Genomic DNA, 14,472 nt, shown 5'->3' with positions numbered 1-14,472 from the left:
GCGCAGTGGTTGAGAGTCCGCCTGCCGATGCAGGGGACACGGGTTCGTGCCCCGGTCTGGGAGGATCCCATGTGCCACGGAGCGGCTGGGCCCCTGAGCCATGGCCGCTGAGCCTGCACGTCCAGAGCCTGTGCTCCGCAACGGGAGAGGCCACAGCAGTGAGAGGCCCGTGTATCGCAAAAAAAAAAAAAAAAAAAAAAAACCACCCACAATGATATCACCTCACACCTGTTAGGATGGCCACTAACAAGAAAATCAGAAAATAACAAAGGCTGATGAGGTTGAGGAAAAAAATAGAACCCATGTGCCCTATTTTGAGAAAAAATTATTTTGTCACCCTAGTCATAAGTATGCTTATCTTCAACTGTGGCAGATAATGCCAACTTTTTCCCAAAGTGATTGTACCAATTTATATTCCCATCTATCTGGAGACTCGGTAATCATCCTCTTGGTCTACTTGTCAATTCTTGCACCAATAACATACTTAATTTTTGTCACTTAGCAATATGTCTTTCTGTCCAATAAAGCAAATCCTTTCACCTCATTTTTGCTCCTGAGTGTATATTCTGTGTCTTAGCATTTCCATTTGCATCTTAGATTCACCTTTTACCAAAAAACTCTTGGAAACAATAATAACGTGGCTAATAACAGTAATTGCAAGTACGTTTAGTTTCATGAGTTTATAATGATACTCACTGGTTATCTAAGCAGGGCGTGAGGGCACCAACCGATTATTTTGAAAGCCATTAAATAAAGGGAAAGAACCAAGCATTTAACCTCCCTTTTCTGTGTGAACTGTATCTCAGAGTAACCAAAGAGTTTATGAAAGTTTTTTATGGAAGTGTTGCAGCTGATCAACGAAGGAAGTGTTAAAGAATTATAATATCACCATTTTGTAACCCCTAAAGAATAAATGATCTTCGATGGCGTCTAACATCACAGAAAGGACACACGCCAGCGTGGTGGCTCTTCGGACACCACCACCCACGCAGTGTTCTTGCGAAAGGTGAAACCAGAATCTGATCAAGATTATATCAATTTATAGGAAACACAGGAGAACCGTTAAAAGACACCACAGATTCAGCTGGCAAATTCCAGGTTGTTACCGTTCTACTGCACCAGTTTCTCCCACAAAGAAGCTGTGAGGGCGGAGGAGGCAGAGGCAAAATAGATAGAAGGAGAATTTACGTATCAAAAGGTACTTGAGACAGAGCTGTTGGGAAAGAATTCTCCGTAGGTGTTTCTGAATGTCTTGTGCGCAGAGGTAGGAACTGTCTTTTGGTTCTAGACTATCTTTCATTTCAAGGATGGTTTTAGAGTGAACAGATTTGGAAGATTGAGATAGCGTCTCCCTCCAGAGTGGAGCACGGGTTTGCTTTCTGGCGGCTATAGTAACAATAATGTCTCCCTCCAGGTTTGCGGCTGGCAGGTCTGCTTAAAGCTTATTATAATATTTTGGCGTTTCCTAAGCTTGGAGCTCTTCGTCTGTGACACAAACCCACTAGGTACAGTGTCCCTCTGGCCACACCAGAGGGAGAGAGACAGAGGGAGGGAGAGAGAGAGAGAGAAGTATCTAATATGCAGATTTAGGTGGTTTGTTATCTGGAACTTTATGTGATCCCTTTCTCCTGCATTTTGGTATACCCACTGAATGTTGTGGTTGTGTAAGAAGGAAATACGTCTAAATTGGCAAAAGGATTAAATATCACATCTGGGTCTTTATGGTGCGGAGCATCGACTAAAAGAAAATTGACAACCTAAAAGTTGAGAGTTCTGCTTTCTTCAGCGGACATGCTGAGGACAGCAAGCCTGGGAGGCAGCATCTCAAGTAACCCTGGGAAAATTGCTCCAGGAGGCGAGGGGGGAGCTAGGATATATAGGAGTTTTGCAACAAAGGGCAGGTAGTAGAAACAAAAGATTACTGTTAATGAAAGAAAACTAGATATCTCAAGTTAAGGAATTTAGCGCTTTTCTGCAAGATGCAAGAATCTGGGTTCAGTGAAGTCATTCCTTTGATACGCGCCTCAGCTCTCTGGGGCCAGTATCCCAGGTTTTCAAATCCTGAGTTTGCTCAGGGCTCACCCTGGGGCGTGGCTGCAGTCTGATGGCTGCTAGATGGCAGGTATTCTTTGTTTCCTTCCTGAGTTCTCTCAGGGCTCACCAGCTCACTGTCGGAGGTGGCTGCAATCACCGATGACTGTGACATCCTTTGTTTACTGATACAGCAGGCAATATTTTATCTCTCAAGAGCTTGAGAACACAGGAGCCCAGGAAACGGAAGAGGCCCTGAGAATTCACAGAAATCTTGGGGAGAGCTTTGGACATCCCCAGGGTAGTATTTCTTAAACACTGAAGACTCCGTGGACCTCTGGATGGTAATTGGGTTCAAATACAAAGAACCATACAAGTGACATGCTATTCAGTTCCACGCCTGTTTTTTTTTTTTTTTTTTAAATGCTGCGAATTGAAAGAGGGTGACTGCTAGTGAGATGTGCAAAGCAAGTGCTCGCGGATATTGGTTGTAAGGTTCCTGCAGAGGCAGGGAGCAGATAGGTGTTGAGACCCCACCACAACAAGCTACCGCTGTTTGCATGTGCCCAGCCTGTGTGCCAGACAGTGAGCTGAGAAGCCATTAAGTCATCAAGATGACTCCAGCCCCTGCCACTGTCTGACTATGACTGCTTGAGGTACCCTCAGTGAAAACTGCCTACCTGTCCAATCCATCCTCAGATCTGTGACAGATGCTAATAATAAATGATCATTGATGTCAATAAGTTTGGGGTGGCTTGTTTACAGAAAGAGACAAGTGAGACAGGTAGTAACTGCTACCATTACTGTTACTCAGTTTTACTTTCATCTTCTTCCTAATAGATGAGCCTTTAATATTTACGTCAGTTATTTAATAAATTTTAAGTTTTATCACTTTATCTATGGCAGAACTAGCTTTTTACCTAAAGGCTTTGCCTTTGTCTGAATGATCAGTTGAACATACTTTTATCTTTTGAAAAATCTGCTGCTGGGAAAACTCAAACTAACACTATGATCTTCTAAAAGTCAACTGCACAAAAGTCTAGGAAAAAAAGACACTCCCTGATAATAACGTTTTTATTTCCAAAGCTCTGCATGGCATCTTTACAAAAGAATAAAAGAAACATAGAGAAAATTAAGGCATGTTATGACAATCTTATAATAATTTTAAGTACAAAAATCTGTTTTCCATTGTTTAATGTTATTCACTTAAATGTTAACCTATTTCTTCTGTTTAAGTAGCATTAAAAATAGAATTTGCCTTCTACATACTCTGTTGAGCAGATCTTTTAGCGCTGCTTTGTCACTTGTTCTATTCAGACAATTCACTTCTTAAAATTGAAAATAGCTTCCAAATGCTATTATCATTTTCTAACTTTCATAGACACTGAATAGAATGCTAATTAAATTCTAGTTATAATTTTTTTTTTTTTTTTTAAATGCTGGTGATGGTGTTACTATTATTGTTGTTGTTGCCATTACTATTATTGTTATTATTTTGTGGTTGTGAGGGAGAATCACTTTCGACAGACCTCCGTTTTTTGTTTTTGTTTTTTTTTTTTATAAATTTATTTATTTATTTTTTGGCTGTGTTGGGTCTTCGTTTCTGTGCGAGGGCTTTCTCTAGTTGTGGCAAGTGGGGGCCACTCTTCATCGCGGTGCGCGGGCCTCTCACTGTCGCGGCCTCTCTTGTTGCGGAGCACAGGCTCCAGACGCGCAGGCTCAGTAGTTGTGGCTCACGGGCCCAGTTGCTCCGTGGCATGTGGGATCTTCCCAGACCAGGGCTCGAACCTGTATCCCCTGCATTGGCAGGCAGATTCTCAACCACTGCGCCATTAGGGAAGCCCTCCACGCCTGTTTTTTATTCATGCATTTTTAAATTCCTTTATTTAAAGTTTGTGGTAATTTTAAACTGTGCTGCAAACACGATTATAAGAGTAAGGCAAAGCTAGAGGTAACAGAGCAAACTGAGAGGCTGCTTCTTAACTTAGATCGATGAAAAGGTAAAGAAGATGCTTCTAAGTCTGGTTTCTGTTTCTGTCTGTTTTAATAAGCCAACTTATTCAGCATGCAATAATAAAGTCTTAGAGTTTGGAAAACACTTTATTATCAAAATTCCTGTGGGAAAAAATAACTTTATTCTTGCTATTCTTACACATTCTAGTCCCAAGTCCCTTTTTCTCATTGAAACATCTGCATTATTCATTTTTTTAAATCCCTCGAGTCTTCTTAGAAACGTAACTTATATTACAGAACAGACTACAAACTACAACTGTGCAGACTGAACTGGAGGTAGACAACGGACTGTCAGCCTCCTTTAGAAATTGTCTGGATCTGGGCAGAAGACATCCGTAATAGACTTACGAATGTTTCAGCACTTCTACCAGAATAGTCAGGCTGTCAGAAATAATCTGTGGTTTGACCAGAGAAATAAAAATTTGGCAGACACATGCTTGGAAAAAAAAAAAAACTTTCACAAAACTGAATAAACCACACATATGCACAAAATTTAGAAGATGCCAATACAAACGTACTCACTCTCCCTTCTCTAAACACAAAATAATTTTTTAATATTTATCTTTGCAACGAAACTGTTCTGCCAACGCGATGTCTATCACTAAAGATTTAATTCCGTGTTTACCCACTGTGTTCCAGGAAATGCATGTTCTATGAGACACTAACAGGATTCTCATAAAAGTATTTTCTATGCTAATCAGTTTGGGTAGCTGTACATCCACCTCCTGGAAATTCACAACGTACATATTAAAGGCTCTGGGAATTCCTGCAGTAAAGAGATGTGCTTAACTCAGCATTTAACAAAGTTATTTTGGCCACTAAATCATGGAACACTTCTAACATCTTACTGAATTGTTTTAGGGGAGAAATGGTAATTTAATATCCAGTAAAACAATTCATTTCCAAACCCAAAATGGGCTAAGAAGATAAGAGATCTGGAATTATTTTTTCCAGGAGTTTTGGATCTGACATTAGTTGATGGTGTACCCACCACACCCTCTCTCGTGGCATTCTCTCTTCCACGGCATATTTTTTAAACAATATTTTTTTCTATCGAAGTATAGTTGAGTTACAATGTTGTGTTAATTTCTGCTGTACAGTAAAGTGATTCAATTATACATATATATATACACTTTTTTTTAATTTTTTAATTTTTTTATTTTTTAACATCTTTATTGGGGCATAATTGCTTTACAATGGTGTGTTAGTTTCTGCTTTATAACAGAGTGAGTCAGTTATACATATATATATGTTCCCATATCTCTTCCCTCTTTGTCTCCCTCCCTCCCACCCTCCCTATCCCACCCCTCCAGACAGCCACAAAGAACCGAGACGGTTATATGACACTTAAGAGCATCAGTAAGAGCACTTTGAACAACCAAAAGGAGTTGTCCAATTAAAATATTATCACTAAAATATATATATATTGAACAGAATAGGTTATTGTTGTTTTAATGCCTGCTGACCTGAATAGGAGAGAGCCTTTATTATTTTTCCTGCTTTGGCCTATAAAGCTATTAACTGGGGTTTTCCTCTTAGCAGTTAACAATAGCAAAGTGAAGACGGCATCTAAGCTGTGTTCAGCCCTGACTCTTTCTGGTCTTGTGGAAGTAAAAGAGGTATGTTTGTAGACGACCTTCTTTGCTGGGAATTTAAGCCTTGGGTGACTAAACCCAGTATCTCTTTTGTCAGACGATACAGAGAGAATCTGGGAGAAATAACAACCCTGAAGGTGAGGTGATCAGTGTCACTCAACTAGGAAACAAGTTGAGAAGGGCTCTGCATGGGAGAAACCAGATGCCTCGAAGGACGAAACCTCTGAAATCAATCTCCTCTGAAGAGACTCAGCTTGGGCCCATGTGGGTTGGGACATATTTTGGTCTCAGTACTAGTGGTGACCACTGAGGCATCTCTTAGTGGACACGAATCTTAGGCCTAAGTGAAGGGCAGTTGCCTGTATTTTCCTCAGCTTTTGGGTGGGAGGCTAGAATAGGTTGGAGGGGGAAATCCTTTTCTGACAATTCATTAGAAATATTAACATTAAATAGAGGTATTTATGGTTCTCCATTCTTCTCCAATGCTGAAATTTTCTTGTGTGAGAAGTGTTATACCACAATAGCTGTTATACCATTGATCTGTACATGACCTAGGGCCTCAGTTTCTTCACACCTACCCTTTCTTATTTTTCTCTTTAGTTAAAGTTCTTCCATCTTTTATTCCAAAATATGGGATGTTCATAAAAATTCAGTTAAGACTGAAGAATATAAAGTGACATCTCAGGCCTTGCTTACACTTTCCTCCCCAGCGGGAGCCACCAATACATTTTTTGGTGTGGCTGTTCGGACTTCTTTTTATGTATTTACAAGTGTGTTTTGTGTGTGTGTATACACATTTTTTAATGTAAATAAGGTCGTATGTATACAGTGTTCAGTCACTAGCTCTTTCCCCCACCTTTAGCTGTCTTTGACATTATCCATCTTAGTGTATTGACCCACTTTCTTACTAATTATGGAACGGCGTTCAGTGCTCTAGATGGACTGTGGTTTATGTAGCGGTTCCATAATTGTCGGACATAGAGGTAGCACCCCCAGCTTCTTCCCGACCTTTCCTGTCTGCTGCTTCTTCCCAAGGAACATAGAAAGCATTTCCCTCCCCCCGTGGTTCTCTTTCTCTACTGCGTATTTCATTTCTAGCATCTTTACTGTGGGCATGCTCCCCCGCCACAGGCTTCGATTCCATTCAACAGCCTCTTCAGCATGTCCGATTCATCTTGATAATCATAATCATTACAATCTCCACAATGCCTCGCACAGTGCCTTGTACCTAATAGACAGATATTTGATAAAACTCTCCAAGGGGCAGGCTCAACATAAACACGTAGACAGAAGTTACACTCCAGGGTCCTGATCAGTGAGAAACCGAACGTGTGGCACGAGGCAACGTCTGCGATCTCCTGCTGTCATGCGCTTACTGCAGACGTGAGCGTTTGACACCTGTGAGGGGGACATAGTACACCACCATACGGTAGAAAAAGCGTGGCCTAATCCTCTGATATCTTGAATTTCAGCTGCAGCGCAAGTTCTTGAGCCCCGAGGAGATTCAGTCTGTCCGAGAACACCTGGGTTACCACAGTGACAGCCTGCTCTCTGTGCAGATCACAGGAAAAAAGCCCAATTTTGAAGTGGGTTCTTCTAGTCAACTTAAGCTTTCTACTACCAAGAAGTCTTCCGGTGAGACTGGCCTAGGGATATTGTTCTGTCTGAGTGGGCCTGAAAAGCCGTATTAAAAACTGAGCCAGAGATCTGAATGAGGTGGTGATATCTTTAGAGGATCATTCCCTTCCTTAATTTCCCTCATTTCCAAGTGGAAGAATGCTTAATGTACTGTTGTTCTGGGCATATTCGGATCCAATACTGAAATGATGCGTAGATATTACCTAGTTCAGCCCCTTCTTCTGCACCAGAGGACACTGAGGTCTCCAGATACTAGAGGTCAGACTCCCATAGTTTCATTAGTTAATGAAGTCTTTCCAGACCCCAGAATTATGACATTTACCCTCAGAAGACCTCACAGTGACGGTCATGGCGGATAAGAGTGTGCTATTCCTCTTCCCATGTGTCCTTTTCTCTGTGCCACTGAATTCAGCTTTTCTTTGAGGATCTTAAGACACTTATAAAAATATCTCCTCTCAGAAGATTGCACTCCACCCTTTTTCACCATTCTCACCCTTCCTATCACTATTTTTTAATGCCTGAGTTGAGAAAAATTGTCCTAGCTGTGAGGTATGCAAAAATTTACAGGTATTCACACTGCTCTGTTTTGACTGTCCAGCCTAAATCTTCAAGAAATCCTTTAGCATCCTAACCTTTGGAGTCACAGTTCCAGAATGGGTAGGAGCAGCTTAGATGGCCTGCCCTGTGGGAGATCTGAGCATCCAGTGTGACAGTGATCTCTGGGGGGTGCACTTACCCGCCAAGGCCCATTCGTGGACTGGCCCACACTGAACCCTCAGCTCTTTCGGGCCCAGAGAGAGAATCAGGAGGTGTGATTTGCTACTGATTTGTTGTTACGCCACCGCCATCAGCTCTTGAGCCCATTTTCTTGTCTGTAACAGGTCTACATGAGACCGGAGCTTTGCTATTTATAATGCTTTTTGGTACAGTTTCTTGTTTCATATTCAAATCTCCTGCAGTGGGCATAGGGAATCCTATTAGCCCCATGTTCTAGGGATGGGAACTAAGAGAAGGAGGAGAAAGCAATATGGAGTGGAAGTTAAAAGCGTTAGGTAGACTCTGTCTGTACTTGTGTATTTGTGGCTGGGTGTAACTGGCCTAAGTATCTAAACCTCTTTCCTCATTTATAAAATTAGGATGACAAGAACTTTCCTCATAAGGTGGTGAGCAGGACTAAATTAGATCATGTATGTAAAATGTTTAATGTAGTATCTGGCACAAAGCTTAACAAATGATGGCTTTTATTGCCATAAAGTGATGGGTCCCTCTCATGCCTTTATAAGTGATAGAGCTGGGCCTTGAACCCAGGTCCAGTGTGTTCCCTGCACAGCCTCAGTAGAAAGCACTTACATGTGCTTGGAGTTTGTTTCCAGCTGCTTTTCTGGAGCTTGTTTTCTTTCATTGGTTGGATTCAGGGAAGCCTGCTATGGACCCTGCAGCTGCCAAGCTCTGGACCCTCTCAGCCAATGATATGGAGGATGAGAGCGTGGTGAGTCAGCACTGTGGTCACCTGATTGCTTTCTTTCAGGCCCCACTTTGGGTGGGAATGTTGTTGTTTGGAGTGGCCTCTCTGGGTTTGTAGGTGTGAAAGCATTTAAAGCCCAGCCTTGTGGCTGTGCCTGCCATTGGCATTTTTTGACTCAGAAGGAAACTCCTCATTAGTGGCATTTTAAATTTCTTTTTCAGCATCTTTCCCCCCGCAGATTTTCTTGTTCTCACTTCATGTGATATATTAAAGACTCTTGTGGGCATGCGTAAACCTGAAAAGAGTTTGTCAGCTAAAATATTTTTTGGCTCCTTCGTCTGGGCAAGTCACCAAATGCTCACTGTCTTAACAGTAATGCTCTTCCAACTCAGATCAATGCTTTCTGTAATAAAGTTCTTCATTCCTACAACTATTGAAGTTAGAGTGGTAAGCAAACTAGGCGACGGTTTGTGCCCTCACAGAGCTTACAGATTAACTGTCTACACGTTTATCGAAGAATCACACAAGTGTATATATCATTATCTGCCTTTTCCTCTGGAATTATATAGAAAATATTCCATTCCCTTTTCTCACACGACAGCCCTTTATATATTCGCATAAATATAACGCTTCTCTCTTTGTTCTTCCTGCCCCCTCCCTCCCTGCCCTCCACACACATATTCTCTGCACATCATAAATGAGTCCCCAGCCCCCTCACAGCCTAACACAGCTTCTGTGCACGTAGTGTACTCACTATGTGGTCAGCTTGGGCGTGATGATCAAGCCCAGGTAGGATGATGGCTGCCTTCTACATAGATGGGCAAACTGCTGCTGTGGACTGTGGCCACTTCACCTGTTCATTAGCAGAGACCATGACATGGTTGTTAGTATTTGCCTTATGTATTGAGGTGCTCCTATGTTGGGGGCATAAGTATTTACAATTGTTATATCTTCTTCTTGGATCGATCCCTTAATCATTATGTAGTGTCCTTCTTTGTCTCTTCTGATAGTCCTTATTTTAAAGTCTATTTTGTCTGATATGAGAATTGCTACTCCAGCTTTCTTTTGGTTTCCATTTGCATGGAATATCTTTTTCCATCCCCTTACTTTCAGTCTGTATGTGTCTCTAGGTCTGAAGTGGGTCTCTTGTAGACAGCATATATATGGGTCTTGTTTTTGTATCCATTCAGCCAATCTGTGTCTTTTGGTGGGAGCATTTAGTCCATTTACATTTAAGGTAATTATCGATATGTATGTTCCTATTCCCATTTTCTAAATTGTTTTGGGTTCGTTATTATAGGACTTTTCCTTCTCTTGTGTTTTTGTCTAGAGCAGTTCCTTTAGCATTTGTTGTAAAGCTGGTTTGGTGGTGCTGAACTCTCTCAGCTTTTGCTTGTCTGTAAAGGTTTTAATTTCTCCATCAAATCTGAATGAGATCCTTGCTGGGTAGAGTAATCTTGGTTGCAGGTTTTTCTCCTTCATCACTTTCAGTATGTCCTGCCACTCCCTTCTGGCTTGTAGAGTTTCTGCTGAGAGATCAGCTGTTAACCTTATGGGGATTCCCTTGTGTGTTATTTGTTGTTTTTCCCTTGCTGCTTTTAATATGCTTTCTTTGTATTTAGTTTTTGACAGTTTGATTAATATGTGTCTTGGCGTATTTCTCCTTGAATTTATCCTGTATGGGACTCTCTGTGCTTCCTGGACTTGATTAACGATTTCCTTTCCCATATTAGGGAAGTTTTCAACTATAATCTCTTCAAATATTTTCTCAGTCCCTTTCTTTTTCTCTTCTTCTTCTGGAACCCCTATAATTCGAATGTTGGTGCGTTTAATGTTGTCCCAGAGGTCTCTGAGACTGTCCTCAGTTCTTTTCATTCTTTTTTCTTTATTCTGCTCTGCAGTAGTTATTTCCACTATTTTATCTTCCAGGTCACTTATCCGTTCTTCTGCCTCATTTATTCTGCTATTGATCCCATCTAGAGTATTTTTCATTTCATTTATTGTGTTGTTCATCATTGTCTGTTTCATCTTTATTTCTTCTAGGTCCTTGTTAACTGCTTCTTGCATTTTGTCCATTCTATTTCCAAGATTTTGGATCATCTTTACTATCATTATTCTGAACTCTTTTTCAGGTAGACTGCCTATTTCCTCTTCATTTGTTAGGTCTGGTGGGTTTTTATCTTGCTCCTTCATCTGCTGTGTGTTTTTCTGTCTTCTCATTTTGCTTATCTTACTGTGATTGGGTTCACCTTTTTGCAGGCTGCAAGTTCGTAGCTCCCGTTGTTTTTGATGTCTGTCTCCAGTGGCTAAGGTTGTTTCAGTGGGTTGTGTAGGCTTCCTGGTGGAGGGGACTAGTGGCTGTGTTGTGGTGTATGAGGCTAGATCTTGTCTCTCTAGTGGGCAGGTCCACGTCTGGTGGTGTGTTTTGGGGTGTCTGTGGACTTATTATGATTTTAGGCAGCCTCTCTGCTAGTGGGTGGGGTTGTGTTCCTGTTTTGCTATATGGTTGGCATAGGTTGTCCAGCACTGTAGCTTGCTGGTCGTTGAGCGAAGCTGGGTGCTGGTGTTGAGATGGAGATCTCTGGGAGATTTTCGCCGTTTGATATTATGTGGGGCTGGGAGTTCTCTTCTTGACGAGTGTTCTGAAGTTGGCTCTCCCACCTCAGAGGCAGAGTCCTGACTCCTGGCTGGAGCAGCAAGAGCCCGGCTATCAGAATGGCCAAGATCCAGAACACTGACAACGCCAAATGCTGATGAGGATGTGGAGTCTCATCTTCCTGCTGAGACAGGAACTCTCATTCATGCTTTTTTTTTTCCTTGGTGCTTGGTGCTTCCTCGTTTCACTTGCTCATAGGGTGCCGCGTGCAGAACCCACACCTCAGGCCTTTCAGGCCAGAGCTCCTGCCGCTGCGCCGACTCCTCACCTTGGGATCTGTGCGCTACTCACTTTTCCGTCAGCCGCATCACCTCCCGGCCGGTCCTGAGGAGATGGGGCTCGCGTCAGCGTGAACTGGACTCCACAACGTCCCAAAGCCGAAGCCTCAGCAACTCCTGAGGAGACTTGGCTCCCATTAGCGTGGACTCAACCCTGTGTTGTCCCGAAGCCCCCGTGCTGTCAGCATGGACTCAGCCCCATGTGTTCCAGAAGCCAAAGCCCCAGCGGGTCCTGAGAAGAACAGATTCTATATACACTTTTTATATTCTTTAGTTCCTTCCATTATGGCTTACCATAAGATACTGAATACTGTGCTCTACAGTAGGACCTTGTTGTTTCTCCATTCTATGTATCAAAGCTTACATCTGCTGACCCCAGCCTCCCACTCCATCCCTCCCCCAACAGTCCCCTCCTCCTTGGCAACCACTAGTCTATTCTCTATGTCCATGATTTTGTTTCTGTTTCATAGATAGGTTCATTTGTGTCTTATTCTAGATTCCACATAGAAGTGATATCATGTGGTATCTGTCTGTCCCTTTCTAACTCACTTCACTTAGTATGATAATCTCTAGTTGCATCCATGTTGCTGCAAATGGCATTATTTTGTTCTTTTTTTATGGCTGAGTAGTCCACGGAATTTTCGTGTTCAGTAAATCAGACGGGTAATGGACCCTGGAGTATGGATATCAGAAGTCACAGGTGCTGATTCTTCTAGTAATAACTGTGAATCCTTGCGGAATTTTAAACGTCTGAACTTCTGTTACTTTATCAATAGAACAGAGTTAATCCCTGCTTTTTTATTCAACATCAACAAATGTTAAAAGCCAGTTCTCAGGAAATTTACATTCTAGAAAGGAGTGAGAGAGCGAGAGATTTTATAAATATAAAAATAAATAAGAAAATATCAGTGAGTGATAAGTTCTATAAGAAGAGTTAACATAGGATGATGTGATAATGTTAGGACAACGACTTTTGATTGAATGGTTAAGGAGAGACCCTCTGAGGAGATGACATTCACACTGAAATCTGAATTACAGGCAGGCAGATATTTGGGATGAGACTCTCAGGACAGAGAGCAGTGAAGGGTCTTAAAGTGGACACTGCAGTGGGGCTGAGGGAGAGTGATAAGAGATCAGCCTGGAGAAGGAGGCAGAAACCAGATCAAGGTTGGCTTTATAAGCCGTGCTATTTTTTCAAGTACAGTGAAAAGCCCCTGGAATGTCCCAAAGATGGAAGTGACAAGATCTATTCAATCTATGTCATAGAGTGGTTATAAAGATTAAATGATGTATCGTGTATGAATCAGTCAGGGTTCCAACAGGACATACTGAGACTGGGTAATCTGAGGAGAGTTCTTAAAAGAGACCATTTGCCGTGAGTAGGTTTTAATAAAGGAACAAACCAGAAATAGTTCAGTACCTGTGGGCTATTAACAAGGGAGCCCAAAGCCTGAGAGGACTGGCTATCCAAACGCAGAGAAGGTAGTTACATGGAGAATGCCAGCTGAAAAGAGCCTTAACCTTTGGGAAATGGATACAGACAACCTGCAGCAACACAAAGGGAAGGAGCCACCACCTCACGCTACCCTGCATCCCACTGGCCCAACCCAGTCAGGAGTCCAAAGCAAAGAAGTCCATGGATGAAGATCCACACAGAGAATGATGAGTAAGGATGGAGAAGCAGCAGAAAGTACCCAGCACTCTCCACTCCTCTTGCCTCTCAGCATCCACTCCTGTCCTTTGCCTAAGTGAAAAGTTGTGCCCCCAGTCAGCTACCATCCCTTCAAGGTCAATTCAGTCACATCACCACTTGCAACCTAAAATGGTAACCACAAACAGTGCTCTTCATAAAAGCAGTGGGAGGAAACATGGGAAAAAGAAACAATTATTACAACGCAAAGGTGTTACCATCTCTGCTTCTGTAACTGGTCACTAAGCCTAAATTTTTAACATAGGGACTTTCTTCCAATCCCCATTCCATGTGTTCCTTATTTTCTTAAAGCACGTTGCTTGAATAGGTTCTTAACCTGATCACTTGAGTCAAAACTTTAGTCCTATGGGAGCTGGGTCCTTTGGGGGTCCTGTCGTTATTGTGTTGCCACGGTTTTCTATTGCCAAGGGCCACAGGGTAATAGAGTCCTAAGTAGCTAAGAGTCCCACTTGGGTTCCAGAAATTGTTCTCCTCACCCTGCACTGTAGAGCAGTAACTCAGTTTCCCCTTGATAAATAGGATCATCACCCCAAACAGTACAATAACCTCTTCTCCGTCTATTGCTTCAGTAGCCTAAAATGACCAGTGGGCAGGCCCATTTCTAATTCAATGGAACTATTATTGAATTCCTTAATGGACGCATTTCTCCCTCCAGTACTATAAACCCATTGAGACCAGGCTTACATGGATGGGAAGACAAAATTCCCCAAATTATATATTTGGTATAATCATTGGAAAGTCCATTCTCACTTCCAGCTCCTGGATACATGGATACATGGAAGATGGTACCTTATATTGGCCTTGGTTGAAGGTGTACACGGAATCTTGTACACAGCGTCCTGTCCTTACAGGATTTTACTCCTGATGGTGCGAAAAGTGAGCCTTCAGATGCCATCCCACAATTCCAGGAGAATGACATGAACACCATGAATGGTATCATACTGAGAGCCCAGCAATGGCCTTTGCTACAGGCAGACTGGACACAGTGTTGGTGTCGAACGAATCGGTCTTGATGTGATGGTACCCCTGTTGGTGAGCCCACACACAGCCTCCATTCCTGCCACCATACCTACTTCATATACTTC

The sequence above is a fragment of the Lipotes vexillifer genome, unplaced genomic scaffold (genome assembly GCF_000442215.2).
Source record: "Lipotes vexillifer unplaced genomic scaffold, Lipotes_vexillifer_v1.1 scaffold34, whole genome shotgun sequence".
Taxonomy (NCBI): Eukaryota; Metazoa; Chordata; class Mammalia; order Artiodactyla; family Lipotidae; genus Lipotes; species Lipotes vexillifer.
The sequence above is the reverse complement of the archived record's forward strand: the minus strand, read 5'-3'. Positions refer to the sequence as shown.